Here is a 14,873-nt window from a genome sequence, read left to right on the forward strand (position 1 = left end):
AGTCTATTATCAGCTATTGAGGCTAGAATCTTGCATAAGGAGTTGATCAATGAAATTCCTGTAGTTGTTCGGATTTGTTTTATCACTAGATTTATGCAAAGGGCATATGATGCTTCCCCTTGAACTGATCTGCTGCTCTTTGATAAAGATATGTTATATTTTCCTAACTCTGTTCAACATTTCTCTCTATCTGCTTAAAAATAGCATTACAATGTTCTAAAAATAACTCCTGGAAATGAAGCATAAATATATTACTAGTATCCCGAGACCAGTAGTATTTGGTCCAACTCTCCAGTATATATGAATCACTATAAATGGGGCGGTGTGTGGCCTTGTGCATCGACAACAGCTGCTAAATCAGTTTAAGTTAACCAACGTTGGTCACGGAGAGTCTTTGAATGGGTGAGCGTGTTTGGCAGCTTGACTCCCGAGAGTCAGTTTTCAGAAGTTAGTCCTGCCTTTCAACCAAACGCACGTGACACATGTCATCTCACCTTATTCAATTTGAGCTATCCGGGGTAATAATGTCCATTGTGTTGTACGTGCTTCGAGCATACTCTTGCATTGTGGCTTTCGGTGCAGTATAGGGGTCTTATAAAATGAAAATATGTGGATGCGCTGATTGATAAATAATAATTTGATAGGTCCGGTCAGTCATGCTGCCAAAAGATATACTGAGTCAAAAAAGAAACTTGACATTCTTTCGTCAGGGCACTATAAAAGAACAAGAGATGGTAAGATGGTTAAATTGTTATTATTTCATTGCTGAGATCTGTGTGATGTACTCGATACACTGACAGTGCCATAATCAGTTCCATTAGGCTATACCGCCGTTCCAAAACATGGGTATACAGAATGTCAAGTCACAAGAACAAAAATGCGAAATTTCTCAGTTCAATATCGTGTATGGCCGCCCCGCGCATTCACCACTGCCAAACACCGTCTCCTCATCGACTGCCTGATGCCTGATCCGTGGTTGGGGATTTTGCGTCATTGCTCTTGCAAGGCAGCGCCAAGTTCCTGCAAATTCTGAGGTTGGTTCCTAAGATCTCGAAGCCTTCTCCCAAGTGCATCCCAAACGTTCTCTATTGGATTAAGGTCAGGGGACCTCGATGGCCAGTCCATGATGTTGATTCCAGCGTTTTGAAGGAAATTTCGTGTCAACATCGTGGTATGCGGCCGAGCATTATCATGCTGGAACTGTAGACCTGGGCCATCAGCCGCCATGAAAGGAACGAGTTCAGGGGTGAGCACCTGGTGGCGGTAAGCAGCAGCTGTGAGGTTTCCACGGATGACCAGAAGTCGGAACGGTTGTTCCCGCAGAAAGCACCCCAAACCATGCAACTTCCGCCCCCGAATCTGTCGACTTCCTGTACACAACATTAGGCATACCGTTCACGACGTCGTCTCCAGACTCTATGCCTGCCGTCCGCGAATCTGAGGGTAAACCTGGATTCATCGCTAAAGACGACTCGATTCCAGTCTCTCTGGGTCCATCGGAGGTGACGTTGGACCCACAGCAGACGTTGACGTTGATGAAACGGCGTCAATATTGGCCCACGATATGGACGTGGAGAATGGAGATTGGCAGCCCGCAACCGATTTCGAATGGTGTGTGATGACAGTCGACCTCTAAACATCTCAGCCCTGGTTCGTGTAGCCGGCAGAAATCTGTCATGTAGGTGACGTAGGACGATTTGACAATATTCTGCTCGTGACGTCATTCGTGGACGACCCGACCTTGGGCGATCAGAAGTGGTGCCAGTTTGTTGTAGACGCCCTCGCAAGTCACACACAGTACGACGGCTGCATTCCATTGCTCTTGCGACGTCAATGACTGATCTTCCCGCTTGCATCATGCCAACGGCACGTTCACGTTGCACATTTGACAATCGTGGCATTTCAAGTACCGTTAGAACTGTGGTTTAAAAGTGTTTTTCCAATTCTTGAGGCCAATGCAAACACGTGCATATGAAGAAACGTCGATGCGAAGATCACGTGATCGACTGCACGTGCAAAACCTGTTTGGCACTAACGTCATTTGCACGACGAATGGATGGGTTTGAGTGGGTTTTGCTAACGTTTTTCTAGAGTCGAAAGATAGGGATCCCATTTCGGATACATAGATGTATCATCAGAGAAAAAGTATTCATTATTTTTCAAAGTACATTTTGTGAAGTTTCTTTTTTGACTCAGTATACTCCTAACGCTCATTTATAATGGACATCTAATGTGGAAAGGGTTACCAGGAAAAACATTCCACAGCTACGTTTAAAAGACTGTTGAATGAGTTTACTCCCCTTACACGCGCTAAAATGCCTTTGTGTCTGTCCGGCACTGAGTGCCACCTGCCTGATAGCAGTTTCTGTCTGATACTGTTTTTTATCTGATATAGCAATACACGTGAACATACCAGGTTGGGAGTGTCCTCATCGGAAGGGGACCAGAAGACCCAGTTGACACTGAAACATGGTCGCATGAGTGAGTGAATATAGTTTTACGAAGCACTCAGCAATATTCCAGTTATATAGCGGCGGTGTCTCAATAATCGAGTCTGAACCAGACAATCCAGTGATCAAAAGCATGAGCATCGATCTACGGAAATTGGAGAAGATGACATGTGTCAACTAAGCCAGCGAGCCTGACCACCCGATCTCGTTAGTCGCCTCTTACGACAAGCATGCCTGATTGATTGGGTTACTGAAGGCCAATTCTAACCCTGACCTTCACGGGTTAAGTGCTTAGAAGTAACACCACAGATCTGTTTTATGGAATGTATGAGCACACATAACTGATAACAAATCTGAAGAAAGGCAAATGCAATAGTTTCAGGATAATTGCGTGAGCCAACAGGAAGTTTTAAGCCTACAGGTTTGCATGACAGTGTAACGTTATTGTATCAGTAAGTCTGCTGTACACTGAATAGAGGGCCACCAAGAGTTGCTTGAGACAGGAAGCAAGATACGGGTCCGTGCTTTTCAACATCGCTTGTCGCCGCATTGGTCATGGCGTGGAATCGTCTACTGATTGTGTGGGTTTGCTTGTGCTGTGTTCATGGTACGTATGTGTAGAAATATCAATATTAGATTTATGAACATTTTACATTAGATATGACGTTCTTTTTACTGTTTTGAAAATATTATTTAAGGTGAGGTGAAATTGGGTTTAACTTCGTACTTACGAATATTTCACTCACATGACGACGTGTATGCCTGTGTATGTGTGGCTTCTTGTACTAGCCCAGACTTAGGCTGGTTTTATAGTGCTATCTCACTGAGATACCACGCCGCTGTGAAGCATGAATACCCCCACTCGGACACATTATACTGACTCCAAGCCGACCAGTACTTGTTGTACCCATTAATGCCGTGCGCCAGGCAGGGACCAACAAGTACAAGTTTATTTTGTACTGTGTCTTTTTTGCAAGTAGCAATATAAAGTCAATAGTATCAACCATGTTCCCAATATGCATTCGATAAAGCATACTCTGATAAGAGCTGGTCAGGCTTGTGTGTGTGTGTGTTCATCCAGAATACCAACACACTGACGGTCGAAAACCTTCATGGCCCTCTGCATTGTCCTGTACGTCTCGGACCAGTGATAGCTGACAACTCCGTTCTTCAAGTCCTTGTGTCTTACATACCGAAACCCCTTGAAATGAACCTTCTTAACTTCTCTCTGCAGCTTAACATACTCTTCTTGGTTATCCATGGTGTAAGTGAGGTGGATGTGGAATCCTGGCCATTTTAATTGCAAAAATATTATGAAAACATATTTTATACGGATATAGATTTTTTACTGTTATGTAACTATATAATTATTTATATTTAGTGTTTATAATGCATTAATACATTAGTCTCTCATAACCCTTAAAGGGTGGCTCACTTATATGTTATATTTTATAAGTATATTTATATATGTTTTTTAGGTGAGGTGAGACTGAAATAAAATGTCTGTCTGTCTGTCTCTCTACATCAATTTAAGCTGAAATCACTACAAAAATGGATTTAATGCTGAACAAAAGAATGACACCTGCATATTTGTACTAGTTTTTCTAGCAAAGTCTGTATGCTCACCTTCTAAAAACATTCATCTCAACATAATATTATGTATATTTAAGACACTAGCACCCAAGCTCAAACAAATTGATTTTCTAAACACTTGATCTTCTCAGCACTTTAATCTTCAGTTCCTTAGTGTTTCCAATACATTCTCTCAATAATGTTGGTAACTTATCCCTTAAATTAAGAAGTTTTCAAGTTTAATATTTTCCCAATCAATGCATACTGAGTTTTCGTGAAAGCCAGGGTTTCATCAAAGTCAAGATTCCATCAAAGTCAAAACTACTTCAATGTTAAAAGTTGGTCAAAGTCAGAATATTGATATACCCCAAAACATTGACTTTTCATCAACTAAACTTGTGTTTATTGACAACCTGCATTCATTTTCTCGCAAATAATATTGCATAAAATTCTGGGTGCCAATTGTCCTTACTATTATAGTAAAAATAACTGGGTGGCAATTGTTTTTTGGTAGCAATTGTTTTCGGTGGCAGTACGTTGTCCGGGTGGCAATTGTCCGGTGGCAATTGTCCGGGTGGCAATTGTCCTGCTCCCCAATAATTTTACGTCTTTTGGTATGACGCGGCCGGGGATGGAAACCATGACCTTCCCTCCCGGTGGACGGTCTAACCACTACACCACGGAGGCGGTCACATTATTTAAAGTTCCATGATACATGATACATGTATCAGTAACATTGTGTATGCTTATATTTCAAGACTAACAGTTCAGAGTCGGTCTGAGGTAGTATTGTTTTACGCCGTGTTTATCAATATTCCAGCACTATCATGGCGGTGGGGGGCAACAGAAATTGGTTTCACACCATATACCCATGGAGCGGTGAAGCGAACCCGGTTCTTGAGCTTGACGTGCGAACGCTTTAACCACTAGGCTACCCTAGCACGTGGCACGATATAGAAAATGTTTTTGACTGTAAGATGCAATTATTATTTACATGCATGTAAACTCCTCTCTCCGAAGGAAAAGCGTATTGTGGTATTGCAATTATGATTTACACCGCATATACATTACGATGCATGTCATCGTATCCCAATTGCGTTGACCGATGCTCATGATGTCTGTCATTGGATTGTTTGGTCCAGGCTCAATTATTTGCAGCCCGCCTTGGTATAGCTCGAACATCGCTGAGTGAAGAACGAAATAATAAAAAAAAATATTAAAACAAACAGAAACAAACAAAACATTTATAATAGCGAACATCGCTGACTCGTGATTGGTGATTAGGTGCCTTACTCCCAAAATAGACTCCCCAAAAAAGAACCAAAAAAATGTCCCTACTGAGATGGTGTAATCCCAAATATTAGGACGGCGCAGTAGTTTTGTCTGGGAACCGGTGTATTGGGTCAAAACATATAGGAAGTTCTGATATTATATTTATGGTTTAAGTCAAAATTTACACAGCGTTTCATTCACAACAGATGTGTTCCTTCGTTAATCATTCACAAAACGGCATGCTATAAATTGTTGGGACTCCCTTTATTTATTCATTTATTTTATTTTTTTAGTTCTTTCATATGTATGGTACTCCTTTCATGTTTTAATCTTATATTTTATACATCTTAATCACATATTGTCTAGCGTGTCTCATTGGCCGTCTGGCCTGGTGTTTGTACATTCTTTGTTCTTTTACCATGGTCAATTTAATCGATGTGTACATGGTTTAAACATATTTTATTCAATTCAAGAAGAAAGAAAAAGGATTGGCAAACAAGCCTAAATGGCTTATATTAATGCCGCTCCATAATACATGTGAAGGTTCACATTTGTGCATAATAATGGTTATAACAAGTTATCTCTGAATAATAACAATCATGGATATCAACAATTTATCTTGGATTTGTTTCGTGGCCAGTTGATACAAATAGAAAAATAAGAGAAGCTACAAAATCTTTATGAATCAAATAATGAATTGATGGACTGAAGTAGTATGCACAATGGGGCAACGGGACCAGGTCCCCCCTCAAGGGCTCAAGTTTTAAAATTGAGCACTTGAGGAGTCCCTAATCCCGTAGCCCCATTGTGTATACTACTACTGAGGTGCATGCAAAATGTGATGAAAATCGGTCAAATAGTTTAGGAAATAATCACTTTTTAAGTGAGCATGGGGTCGGTCTGGCGAAAGGCTAACAATCCAATGTATTGTCGTACTTGTTATATATTATCGAGGCGAGAGGTGTTTTTAGCTGAATGAAACGCAGGTCTCGTAAGTCATCACCTCGCTACCGTCTCGGAGGTTGCTTTGAGCGAGCGCCGTGGAGGAGTATAAAAGTGTGTGTGTGTGTGTGTGTGTGTGTGTGTGTGTGTGTGTGTGTCTCTCGGCTCGGCTATGATAATGCACGGCCGGTTTACTAGCGAGGCTACAGATTTCTGAAAGTGAATGAAACGCATCTCTCGGCAGTTCCCCCCCGGGTCGACTCGCTGCCGTCTCTGTAGCATTGAGCAAGCGCTGTGGGTGAGTCACAGTGTGTATGTCTCGGCTCGGCTATTTACCTACAGCTCGCTGAGATGGCTGGCTACGTTATGTTGATGTCTGCAAAACAGTTTATTGTGAATCTCCTTCTATGAATATATTTTAAGCTAATAAAATGAAAATGTTCGGATGAAAAAAATGGCGTACAAGGCGTTTTCCTCGCCGGGCAGATCTAATCCCCGCGTGTCCCCAAGATCGGCTAGCGTGACGTTGGTATGATGATGGTTCTTCTCGTTAATATATCATGTATTATGAAATGGTTTTCAATTGGTTATCGGATAATTCCTCGGACGTGCACTTCAAACCCGTGAGATGTAGTAGCCGTCCGTTATTTGGTTGCGGACGTTATGGACGCACAATTTTTTTTTTTTGCTGTTGATGTTGGTCCATCGCGGGTAGTAGGTGATATCGCAGAGCGTGACTTCGAGCTGACCGGACGTGTTATCGATCGCGTGAAGCAGTTGAACGGATTCGCTGCTCGTGATTCCCGGAAGCATCATGTACATATTGAAAAAGTAGATATGTATACTAAAATATAACAATTCAAATATGTACAATCTTGGAGCGTTTTATTAAATTACGGGTTTTCAGTCACGAATGTGAAAACGGTACACGCTTGGTTCCACAAACTGATGCAGATCTGGCAGAATCAATTCAATTTCGCCGTGTGATGCGCGACGACCAGGTGCTGCGTGATGTTGAACGACACTTGTTGTGATGCGCTGAGTCAGTCTGTATTCTTGTTTCACGTGTACTACCAAATGAGACATATCCTGAAAGAAATCAGCGCCCTGATTCTGCAGGACAAGGCGTGGAATGCCTTAAACAATCCATACGATCGACATGCGTACGAACGCATTTGCAGTGAATTCGAACTAGATCCGAAGACGGTCGATTGGCGTTTGCCAGGTCCGAACCACGGTTTGGGCATTCCCATCGTTTACAACATGTCTCTCGTGGAAGCCAGCAAACAGCTGGTGAAAGACTGGGGTTACAAGTCACATCATTGCATCAAGACGAACGAGTGGAACGACGATTACATGGCTTTCGACGACAGCAAGGATTGGAGGTTTAAGCAGGGACCCGCGGACGATTGGAAAATGTTCATGCTGGACACTTCAAAAGGGTTTACTTGTGCCGGTGTCATCAGATTGAACGATTCGATTCGAACATACGTGTGGGCCGTGCTGGGCGCTCAGACGCAAACGCGTTCTAGCATCGTGGGTCGTGAAGGGATGGCTTACGATGCGCAGAAACAGTTTGTGGCTAACATCGAGGATGCCATTGCTAAACCGGTCGATCTACTGAGTGTCATCGAACGCTATCAAAACGCGCTGGAATACGCCCGGTCGAAAGTCGACTACATGTTCACTGCGAGACTGTATATGGCTCTGAACGTCATGCGACAGGGTGAACAGAATGGTGGTCTACAACAACGAAATCGTCATTGCCACCGGCGATCAAAAGTTGGGCTTGAACCAGGACGTCAATAACGCGAGTCGAGTCGTGTCGCAGTACGAAACGGGCATCGTGGCACTGACACAGGAAGTAAAAGTAGCACCACAACGCCAACAACAGCAGCAGCTGCCTCCGCACGTGCAGGCATACAATCAGCGGCACGCCGATTGCAAAACGGCACTGGTGGTCGGGGCATGGCAGTCGGTCTGTGGCTCATTTGGTTAACAATTCCTTCGCTGTGACGTACACCAGACCCGCCACGTCGTCGACGAAAGCCCACAGGTTTTGACCGAGCCACGTGACAGTTATCGACAAGAAGCCGAACAACCAGGAAACGATGCTGCCCAAGATGCCAGGCCTTCAGCAGCTTTGCCAGCCAGTTTAGCCAGGGCCTCGCGGAGAGATTTTGTTCGTCGACTGTCGTCGTCAGTTGACTGTCACCACGGCGACTGGCTAGCATCGACAGGGTGAACGGTTTTCTCGTGTGTTTGTTCATGAGATGGATGAGCTTTCAATCGCAGCATCCCTTCATTGTCAATATTGAACTTCGGATAGTCGCGGCCCAATGGTTTGACATAATTTTATTGCCCTTTGTAATACTCGTCCACAGCCTGCTTTAAAAGCTCGTTGTCCACGGTGTCCCCCATGAACGAGGTGTTCATGGCTGTTGCTGCATCATCATCGTTCAGCTGGTGTATGTCGAAATCGTCCATGGGAATATCGTCAGCCATATATATTTTTTATATTATAGTTTCAATATCAACAATGCCGCAATAAGGACGAAAGCTAAATCCTTTCCGAACATCGAGAGATCCGCTCGGTGTCAAAGCTGTGCGTCAGTCAGTGACCATCACCAACAATCCGAGCACTATCGATCAAAACCAAATGCTGCTAGTTCGATTCCCCAACCTGGGCGCGAACGACGTCATCGTCCACGGCACGGCTCGACTGGATTTTCACATCACTTTGGAGTCCGTGAACGACAAACGCACGATCGTGAACAACCTGGGTCGTGTCATCGTCAAGAAAACCACCATCAAAATCAGCGGGAACGAGGTGCTGAGCATCGACGACAGCAACGTGTTTTACTGTTACACGGACCTCTGGAGAACCTTGGAAGAACGCGATGACATGGCGTATCAGGGAATTAGTACGAATAATGAAGTATCGAACGAAATCCGTGTTGGGTACGGTTTCACGCAAGACCACCTCGGCAATATAACAGCAAGAGACAAAAGCCGTCGCCGAGGCGTACGGGAATCGGTTTTGCATACCGCTCGACTTCGAGCTGCTCGAGGGACACATGCCGTTTTACCAGGCCTGTCAATACGGACTCACGTTTAACGACTACGGCAAAATTATCTTCACGACGGGCGGCACCGAGGCCAGCTACGTCGTCGACAACATCTCGCTGGAGTTCGAGATGGTCACAAGCACGGAAATGGCCCGGCAGATTCGCAACCAGTACTCAGAAACGCTGTCCATTCTGTACGACCGCTAGTTGCGGCACCGGACGATCGTCAAGCACAAGAGCGACACGTTGTGGAACATCAACCTGAACGTGCCGGCTCGATCGATGAAAGGCATCTTGATCATTCCCATAAATACGAGCCGTTTGCAAGAGACAGCAAACTCACTTGGAATCCCGAGATCACGAAAGTGGAAGTGACCGTCGAGGGTGTGCCCAACCAGTTGTTCAGCCAAGGCATGCGAGCTTACGAGCAGTGGGACGAGACAAGAAAACTACCGGCCATCAAGCGACACTCGCCTGAAGTCAACGACGTTGTCAAAGACATGGATTTCAACTACGTGACGCTCAGAAGGTACCTAGATAAACATTACGCGCTGTGGCTGGACATGCGATCCACGGACGACGACAGACTACATGGCAGCGGATGTCGCATTGACAACGGCAGCGAGGGGATCACCATCCAAATCGCCAAGATTTGCGAAAAGACATGATACAGAGGAAAGTTAGAGATGTTATATCGATTATATATCAGGACGAATATCATTTTTGTCATTTAGCTAAGATTTGTCAATTCGTTCTTGGGTTATCGCGCAAACAATCTTTATATTGGCAAAACCCTCAGATTTTTGCTGTGACCTTGCAAATTATCTCAAGGTCACTCAATTTCACTTGTGTCGATGAATCTCGCCAATATACCTTGGTACCAAATTTGAACAAAATCCATCATTTCTTTGTTGAGTTATCGCCCTAACAAGCTTATTTGATATATGAAATGCAGCAAAAAACAAACACGCGTATTTACGAGTGATTAAAACTGTTATTACAATTTACGTAAATATTTATTACATTTTACCGCAACGAGGATTATTACAATTTACGTCAATTTTTATTACAATTTGCGTATTACAATTTACGTCAATTTTTATTACAATTTACGTTTTTATTACAATTTACGTCAAGTTTATTACAATTTGCTGCAAGTATTACAATTTGCATTTTTATTACAATTTTCGTCGTAACATAGGGAACATCGTTGTCCTCCCTGGGAATCTGGTCGTCATAGAAGGCGTGCATTTGGGTCGTTCCTTCTCTCGCTCTCTTCCTGAGTGTGCTGAGGAATTTAGCTTTATCAGCATCTCCTGGTGGGTGGATGTGTTCGCTGACATTGCGACAGTAATCACCTACAGTTGTGCACATCCCGTTGCATCCTGGTAGAACTTACCTCCAGTGGATGCATGTATGTCTTACTTTATTCTTGCTGTACAGATAACCTTGAAAGAATACTTGACTTGTACCCATCTGCGACGTAACAAAATCTACTTTCTGTAAACCAGCCATAATGACATAATGGTTCTAGTCTAATGCACTTTATATAGCTATATAAGAACAATGGTTCTCCTTTTAAAAATCTCTCTGCTCTCCTGAGCACTGAGTAGGCTAATTAAGCTGTTCCATTATTGCTGTGGGGTGAGGGTAATTAATCCCTCTAATTAAGTGTCTGAAGAATGACTGTCTGTAGAATGGCTGTCTGAAAAATGGGAGGACACCGTGTAAAAAGTAAGATGTTTATACGTCAAGTATATAAGTAGTTATTTTTGGGAGTGTCCAAAGCATATATTTATAAGGCTGTTGTAGTCTACTGATAAAAATACTCTATTGCTTTTAACAAAATTTATCAAAGAATGTATGTATCGTAAATAATTCATGTCCTGCCTCATACTTTGTACAGATTATATATACAAGTGAAAAAATCGACTTTACCTGAAAATGTTGATTTTGATAAGATTTCTTACAAGGATTAAGAACGCATCGCCAAAACACAACAAGAATCACCTTCCAGTTGAAATTGTGAAGCAAAGAGCATGCACTATCTGGCTATATAAATCCATATTACTTTCGGAAATCGGCATTCGTTTTAAAAGAGTTTCAAGGTCAAATCACTACGCCACGTTTTGACGCTGCGACACGGAACATCGCCATTGAAAGAATGCACGCTGGAGATTACCAATCTTCGGTTGCCAGGCGCCCGAATGATAGTCTGAGCACGATATCACGGCTTGCAGCTAGTTACAACCAAACAGGTAAAGCAAATGACCGTCCCCGTAACAGGCAGACCTCGAGTCACCACTGTAGCTCAAGTTCGTTACATCCGGGTACTACATTTGCGTGATCGTACTGCTACGGGTGAGAGCACAGCATCCAGGGTGCCTTGACTTTGGGGGATATCCGGTCAAACTGTAAGGAACAGGTTGAGAGAGATTGGACTGATAGCCAGGTGACCCGACGTCGGGCCCGTGCTACGTTGTCACCATGGCGCTCAGCGTCTCCGTTATCTAAAATTATCCACTTGGTTGTATAGACATCAGCCTCTTCTAAACTGATGTAAAAATTCATGCACTAAAGTCAATGTGTGGACGAGTTATACATGTTTGAAAATACAATATTTCCGCAACAGATTTCTGGACTATGCGTTTCATTTTTGGGATAGTATATTTATCATGAGGGGTTCAAGGAATCCCAAGTCTCTAAAATAAACTCTGTTCTGTTTTGTTATTCAGTGACCCGTGAAGATCCGGGGTAGAATAGGTCTTCAGCAACCCATGTGCTTGCCATAAAAAGGCGACTATCTTGTCGTAAGAGGCGACTAACGGGATCGGGTGGTCAGTTTCGCTGACTTGGTTGACAAATGTCATCGGTTCCCAATTGCGCAGATCGATGCTCATGCTCTTGATCACTGGATTGTCTGGTCCAGACTCGATTATTTACAGACCGCCGCCATATAGCTGGAATATTGCTGAGTGCGGCGTAAAACTAAACTCACTCACTCACTCATTGTTATTCAGTTGTACAACAAAAGAGAATATCTTCAAAATATTACAGAAAAGAAGCTGAGTTCATTGAAAAATCCCCTTACGCATTTGCGAACCCTTTACCCACGTAGAAAACATGCAGCCTGATCCAATACAAGCTAACCCCTTCATTACTGAACTTAGCTTCTCCAAATGTGTTAACACGGTCTGTTGCGCGTCGATGGTCTACCGATTAGCCTAGAATCACTCAAGCATGATGTCAACTGATTAGTCTGGCTGACTGTTTAAAATTCGACGAATTAGGCCGTAATCCCTACGAGAAAGTGTAATCCCAAAAATAACATTTGTTACATTTGATTACTTTCTAAATGGCATTGTACATCCATAGCTTTTGGACGTGGGAGACTGGCCAATTTAAACTTATCAGAGGGGTACCGTGGGCTAGACCTTTAGGTGCCCGAGTGTGGGTTCGAATCCCGGATGGGATTTAACCCAAAAAAGTAAAAACATCTGTACTTTACTGAGAAGGTGTAATCCATAATATAACATAAGTTACATTTGACCGCTTCCTAAATGACATTGTGTATTGATACAGTTTATTTGCACAGCCCTTCCAAATATAACACACTATTACATCTGACCGTGGTAAACTGACATGTGTTTAAGGACAGCCGCTGAAGCTAGATGCGACGACAACAATGCCACAATGTACTGCATCGCGGGATGTTGTGAAAACGAGGTGAACATCTATTGCTGCGTAAGTAATTAGTAAGTACTTCATGCTGAACTAGTGCGCACTGATATGGAAGACATTCCAGAGCTCGTAACCGGTACCCTAAAATCTTTTAAAGCGCCATCCATGAGAATATATAAAATATCCGGTGTGCCCATATGCGCTTGTTCAGTTCAATTTCCGCTAATCATAATTATGTACCGTAGCATATTAATTTCGTTAAACACTTTATTATCTAAACAATGGCTCGACCCATCTAGAGTCAAACGCCTCTGTGTCGAACTCGTCAGGACCAAGGGAAAAATGATTTATCCGAGTGTTCGACACATCCGTCAGCATAGAAATGACCAAGTACCAACGCCACCAAAGTGCTTACAACATCGTTTTTCTATAGTAGGCTATATATACAAACAATACATCTTTGCAATAAACGGGTACTGCAGTACTGATCATTAAATTAAAAAATATATATAAATCTAAATTATTCAATCACTTTACTCATGACAAATTAATATGTATACAAAAAGATGCAACTGGGAATTCGACACATCTAGTTCGGGACATCAGGGTAAAAATAATGATAAATATAAGGAAATCGAGGTGAACCGAAAGATGTGTTCAACACAACCGAATATTCGACACAACCGAGTTCGAGATATTGGGGTTCGATTGTATTACAAAACGTCGGTATTATTGGAAAAGTGGCCTAAATTCAGTCCGGGCAATCACACTCTAAACCTAACAATGTTCACTGCCAGATTTTAAAAGGTGTGCATAACTATTACGTCATATGTTATGACGTCACAATATATATCTGCAAAAGAGGTTATTACAAACTCGCTCTGTGTTGATGCTCAAGAAAGTTATGTGTGTACCCATGAGTGATCTTCTAAACATTACTGAAATATAGAATACGATTGCGTAAATGTAATTTCCAAATTATGACCTAGCGGCCAAGTACGTTGCAACTGAGTGTGTCGAGTTGCGTCCCTTAGTTGTGCCATGATCCGTTCATGGTGGGTTTGATGTTAGATTGGCTTAGATGAGGATTCGTCGTTATTCAAAACTGGTGTTCAATATAATAACCAAGTCTAAGTAAAATTAGACTCAGTATTATTCGTTACACTGCTAAACTGAGTCTATATGAGACCTTGTGGAAGGTCGCGACCTATGACCGTCCAGTCAAACGCGAGACGGCCGAACGGATTTAACCAATCAGACAACAGCTACTAGTTAGGGTTCGGCGGGACTTACAAAATGGATTTCCTCTTTCCCGGTCACCAACACTGATCTCACCACAAATGAAAACCCGCATAAAACATAGATTTATGACGAAGAATATACGCTTTTGGGTTTCTGTTGACATGGTTTTCATTAGCTAATATTTCCGCAAGCTGACATCCTTGAATACTGACAAAACGCTATTTTCTGCGACTGTTTACTCACTGCTGTGGCGTGCTCCATGTTCATCACTCGGAACCGATCGGGTACAAAACTTTTTCGAGGTAAAAGTTCAAAAGGTATGTAAGAATGTCAAGTTTCGCGATTTGGTAAGCTGTGTTCTGATTGGTCAATTGAAAAGGTTTCCTGACGCGACCTTCCATAAGGTTTTGCTAGATTCAGTATAGCAGTGTAACGAATAATACTGAGCCTAAGTTTACTTAGACTGTATAATAACCTTCATGATATTTCTTTTTGCTACCCAAATCAGTTCCAACTGACAATTTCCAAAATGTGATTCTTAAAGAAAATATTAACATGAAATGTCGTTTGTGCAATGAATTTACAGAGACTGTCCAACACATTGTCAGTGGATGCCCTTCCTCGGCACCAACAGCATATCTTAAAA

The 14,873-nt window shown here is 42.7% G+C and overlaps 1 long non-coding RNA gene across 1 annotated transcript in view; it reads left to right on the plus strand.

Moving 5' to 3' along the window:
- The window catches only part of LOC124263293, a 31,865-nt gene that overhangs the window by 16,381 nt on the left and 611 nt on the right, over positions 1-14,873 (plus strand). The gene's annotated exons all lie outside the window — the stretch shown is intronic.

The sequence above is a fragment of the Haliotis rubra genome, unplaced genomic scaffold, assembly GCF_003918875.1.
Source record: "Haliotis rubra isolate DU_JTF1 unplaced genomic scaffold, ASM391887v1 Scf878, whole genome shotgun sequence".
Taxonomy (NCBI): Eukaryota; Metazoa; Mollusca; class Gastropoda; order Lepetellida; family Haliotidae; genus Haliotis; species Haliotis rubra.